The sequence below is a fragment of the Amphiprion ocellaris genome, chromosome 13 (assembly GCF_022539595.1).
Source record: "Amphiprion ocellaris isolate individual 3 ecotype Okinawa chromosome 13, ASM2253959v1, whole genome shotgun sequence".
NCBI classification, from domain to species: domain Eukaryota; kingdom Metazoa; phylum Chordata; class Actinopteri; family Pomacentridae; genus Amphiprion; species Amphiprion ocellaris.
In genome coordinates, this window is record NC_072778.1 from 34,383,453 (window position 1) to 34,389,020 (window position 5,568).

At 38.9% G+C, this 5,568-nt stretch overlaps 1 long non-coding RNA gene across 1 annotated transcript; it reads right to left on the minus strand.

Moving 5' to 3' along the window:
* Positions 1 to 1,351: 1,351 nt before the first annotated feature.
* LOC129350393 (uncharacterized) lies at positions 1,352 to 2,545 on the minus strand. Its single transcript, XR_008603787.1, has 2 exons — positions 1,631 to 2,545; positions 1,352 to 1,526 (listed from the first exon to the last, which is right to left on the minus strand). It is a non-coding gene; the product is annotated as an uncharacterized LOC129350393 (long non-coding RNA).
* Between the last annotated feature and the right edge of the window lie 3,023 nt (positions 2,546 to 5,568).

Consider the following 5,568-nt stretch of genomic DNA (forward strand, 5'->3'; position numbering starts at 1 on the left):
AATAACAGCAGCATAAATCTCAAACGTCCTTATGAGGAGTCTGGATTGAGGTTTCTCACTTGATAATGATTAAAACATGAAATTTAGGTTGGTTTAAAGGAATATTCCACCTTGAATCTTTGAATGTTGACCTAAAAGGTTGGTTTCAGGAAGTATTCCACCTACAAGGTCCTCAAACATCCACCTTAAAGGAACATTCCACCAAAAATCCTTGGACATGCACCTAAAATGTTGGTTTAACCGAGTATTCCATCCAAAATCCTCAAAGAGACCTGAGGGGCTGGTTAAAAGGAATATTCCACCTAAAACCTCAAATATAGACCCGAAAGGGTGGTTTAGAAAAGATCCTTCAATGTAGACCAAAAAAGTGAGTTTAATGGTATATTCCACCTAAAATTCACTACTGTAGACCTTGGAGGTTGGTCTGATGGTATATTCCACTCAACATCCTTGAACATAAACTTAAAAAGTTCGTTCAAAGGAATATTCCACCCAAAACCCTTCAATGTAGACCAAAAAATCTTGGTGTAAAGGAGTATTCCACCTTAAATGTAGAACTAAAAGGTGGTTTGGAGTAATATTCTACTCTAAAATCTTCCAATGTAGACCTGAAAGGTTGATCTGATGGTATATTCTACCCAACATCCTGGAACATTTACCTAAAAGGTTGGTTTCATGGTATATTCCCAGAAGAACCCTTGAACATTGGGCTTAATGGTATATTCCACCCAAAATACTTGTACATATACCAAGAAGTCAGTGTAACGGAAATGTAGACCTAAAAGGATTGTTTAAAGGAATATTTAAATGATTATTTTCATTATTTAATAATCTGTTATCAGTCAGAACCCTGGCAAACTTATTTTCATCAGTTTTTTAGTGGAAGTCACAAATAAAGGAGCTCTTGGTTTTTCCTGGCGTTACTGAGTCCAAAGCTGCTGTTTCAACACAGAACGTTTACATGCATCCACAAACCTCTCAGCACTCAAACACCCACAGACAGGAGGCCGGCTGAGCCGAGGCTCGGTGGCGTCCTCAGACCCACGAGTCGAGGAGTCGGTGAACTTGTTGGTCCGGTTTGAAGGCCTCCGTGTGGTCCAGTAGAAGTTCACGTAGTCGGTGTTGGCTTTGAACCGCAGCGACTGGTCGCCATCAGGTGGACCAGCTCGTCCTCGTAGGACTCCTCCTGTAGCCTTGAGGGAACCACAGTAACATTCAGTAGCTGTTGGAGTTCTTCCTGTCAGGTTCGTGGTAGAACGGCTCTGAAGAATCTTGGACTTGTCTTATCTGGAACAATCTAACAGCCTAAACTGTTAACAGCAGTGTAAAGAAGCAAACACACAGGCATAGATTAGGACTCAAACTAGATTTATTTTAGAAAACAAATCAACTTAGAGGCATTTGTTCACACGTGGCTGAATAGGAGGCCATCCAATCAGATTGGAGGTCTTCACTCTGTAGGTTGTTTGTTGGGTGAGACTCTTGGACCTCCATCAGCTGATGTGGATGTTTGATGGTCTTCCTCTCTAGTGCCAGATGATTCATCCATGAATTCAGCAGCTACAGTCTGAAATGAAGCTCATGTTGCCGTTATTAAATTCCTGTTCCAGATCAAATGTTCAGAGCTCACCTTGAATGCAGCCGTCTGCTGTCTGATAGTTTTTCTCATTGTAGTCTTCAATAAAATCTTTTTCCTCATGTCAGGATGTGGTGAGACTCTTTCTCAGTCTCTGCAGACGTCCCTCATTGTGCATCTCCAGAGAAGAAACAGAAAAACTGGTCACTGCTTCAGCATCACAAACGCTCTCCAGCATTGAGAGTGTTTTAGGAATTCATTCATTGTGTTGTGAACTTTGAAGGAGCAGAAACTTTACAGCTGCCAAAGATATGAGCTCCAATTCTGGATGTTTTAGGAAATGAAGTTAATCAAATGAACACTTGATTATTGCTGAAAACTCTAATTAAATTACTGAAGAAATCCAACATAAAAACCTGTAAACTCTCAGGCAGCTTTTGTCAAAGTTTGTCTATAATTCTATCATCATGTTGTGGAACCAGGACTCTGCAGAAGTTCCTTCAATCAGATACTTGTGTGTTTCTATTTAAGGCCTCAGGTTTGAACGTACAGCAGAGGATTAGAAAGGAGTGATTTTAATGTTTAAATCAGTCCAGTAAATGTTTGGAGTAAAAATGATTAAAATTTTGATTTAGATAGATTTGTGTCAAATAATATTGTAGAGTCTCACTTAAATAGATCCAAATGAGTTCAGTGTATTTACATTTTATAGAATATTTGATTTCTTAATCTCAATACTGTCGGGTCTGACCCTAAATATTATAATAATGATGTAAATTTAAATAATAAATAATATTGTAGTGCAGAGTCATAAACTTTAATCAGCTAAACTTACATTATAAATTTCACTGTACAATCTTAACCTGAACATTCATTTTATTGAGGTAAATTTACATAAATCATGATATTCTAGAGTCTTAACTGGAATATTTCTAACATTAATCTTTTTGTATTGTGCTGATAAACAACAATAACCTGACTTTCAGATAATATTTATGCAGTGTGTATTGGGTAGTACAGAAGTATTAGTACAGAATATTATTTCTTGTTTTATGTGTGATAATTGGCAGTAAACATTCTAAGAAGTGGAAATTGACAGGGTTGTAATAGTGCTGTTCTTGCACAATATTTGTCACTTAATTGCCCTCAGGATGCTGTCGTTGAGCTACCAGTTTTACAGAACAGGCAGATGTTGCAGCTAATGATGCTGTAATTCACATAAACAAGGAAAAGTCCATCATAATTTGAATGTTAACAGTCCAAAAATGAAAACGTCATATACAGCTTTCCTATTCAATTCAATTCAATTTTATTTATATAGCGCCAATTACAGTCAAATTGTCTCGAGACGCTTTACAGAACCCATATGCCTGACCCCCAGAGCAAGCCAAAAGGCGACAGTGGCAAGGAAAACACCCTTTTAACAGGGAAAAAAACCTCGAGCAGAACCCGGCTCTAATGTGGGGGGACCCATCTGCCTGCTGGCCGGGCGGGTTGAGAGGGACAGAAGAAGTAGAAAGGTAGAGATAGAGGGATAGAGGTAGAGAGGTAGAGATAGGGAGGTGGGGGGGTGGGACACAAGGACCATAAAACACAGCCACACATCTGAAGCATCCAGCATCCAGCTCTGGGACCAGGGTTAAAGAGCCAAAAAAAACAACAAACATGAAAAATACGGTGGCAGCTTTCATTTTTTCTTACCCCCCCCCCCCCAAAATATCTGCTGTAGGGTTAGGGTTAGGGTAGCACATTGTCTACCTTACAACGATGGAAAAGAGGCATCGTTTATAATGAGTTATTGATGCTGGAATTCTGAATCTGTGAATATCTTTCCGATTTTACTGAACTGTGGCCTCAAGGAGCCGTGGTGGGCGTCCTTTATTTTCATTTCAGAAAGGTGGCAACCCTAGCCTGACCTCCACTGAGGCCAGCACATTTTGTCGGCATTAAATAATGAGGTTGGAATTTTAGCTCCAGCTGTTTCTTTCCCCCCGCTCTCTTGTCTCTCAATTTTTCACAAAGCTTACTCGAAGGTGCCAGTATTATTTTAAAAGCCTTATTTTTTTATAGATCACCATGCCAGCCTGTCATAAGTCTCCCTCATCTCGTTTCCACTGAAAAGGGAACAACAAGACGACACCCAGGAGATGTTCTGCTTTGTTACCGAGTCGGTCTTAGCTTTGTGCTTGTCTGGTTATCTGAAGAACAATGGCTCCTGGCATTTCCCCGGATTCCTCTTTCTTCAAACATGATGAAAATACATTGGAATTTGAGCCAAAAATGGCTACAAGACTTACAAAGTGAAGCCCGTGGATATAAATAATTGTTTTTCACATGCGTACTGTCTTCTACTAACTGGGTTAGCTTTGAGAATTGTTGATTTACATCTTATCAACTCATTTAAGTTTCGAAAAGGTTCATTTCATGGCATTAGATTTAAACATAAATAGGTTAATCAATACACCACCAACAAAGCAGAATTGTTTAAATTTGTAAGGCCACAGCATTTTGATTAGCTCAATAACAGAACCTATTTCCAGAATATGTAATTACTGTGTTTTGTATTTTGGCTGTGCTTTGCTGGGATTCAATGAAAACTAATTTCTAGTTAAAAAAGCATGATCAGTGTGATGCAGTCTCTTGTGTACAGTAACAAGTTTATCAGATGAATAGTTTATAATAAATAGCTGTCTGTCTGTTTTGTGTATTAATGCCTCCCTGACAAGTGCCTTAATTAGGGACTGAAAGATGCCAAATGTTTTTCTCTGTGAGACTATTAGCCTTAATACTTTTTTATCCACAAAAGTTGCACTGAGAACTGGAGAATAATCTAGCATTGAACACAAAACCACATGATTAGCTGCACACAGACTCTGTACAATCTCTGTGGAAACAGCACAAAAGCCTGAATGAAGGCAGGACTCCTTTTAGGTTCCTTTTAATGCCATGTGTTTCTTTTACATTATTCTGTAAGAAATAATAAGTTATAAACAAGTAAGCAATATTGGGCAACATTTTAATGAGATCACATCCCACTTTGTGAGCATGCATGTGCAGGGATTGTGTTCTGTATTAATCTATCGTCCTCGATTCATCAACGCTAACTCTATTTTCTCCTTCGACTCTGCAGCTTCTCATATTCAATATTCCAGGAAGTTAATATCAGAGAGCAGCAATTATCATGATATAGCGCTGACTGAATAGTGCAGGTCTTGCTGTGCACAAGTCGCTGCCTGCAGGAAAAAATGGATGTTGAAGACAGAAAGCTCATCTAAGCCATCTGCAGTGAACCAAACTGACTCTGGGCAGGTGTTCAACATGGCCAGGTGGAAAGCAGCTGACACAGACATAGCTCCCCAGTGCTATTTGTCACTGTAAATAACATTTGTTTCTTCAATATTAGAATTGGACAGGGTAGAGCATCCAGCCAGTCTTCCTCATTCTCCTCTAATTTCAGCAATTAAAAAGAAAGGTCATGCGAGGAAACAGATGGCTAAACTTTAACTGTGTGCTGAGTCTGAAGGCTGAAAGAGACAACTGGCATTTTACATGCGCCATTCATGCACCCAGGATATATGGGAGACAGACAGTAAATGGCCACCAGATTTATTTACTAGAGGCACTAAAGTATGTATTTGTGCAAAGATTGCAGGATTAAACTGCAGAAAATCCCAACAGAGGCTTCCTGGTTCAAGCTCAACACATGTTCAAACTTGTTTACATTTTAAAAATATTGCACACAAGCAGGTCAGACTCCATAAAAACCTTCATAGGAGACATTTTGATCCCTGCCTGTATGTATATTTTATAGCTTTCCGTCCTTCTGCAAAACATCTAAAATTACTGATGTTTGGCTCTTCTATCTAAAAGATGCTGCGTCAGAAGTAGTTTCAAACTGTATTAAAGACAGTGTTTTCTTTAATCATCCACTGCAGTGGGAGCAACTGTATCCTACAATCACAAAAAAGAAAAAAAAAATCTCATAAAACCAA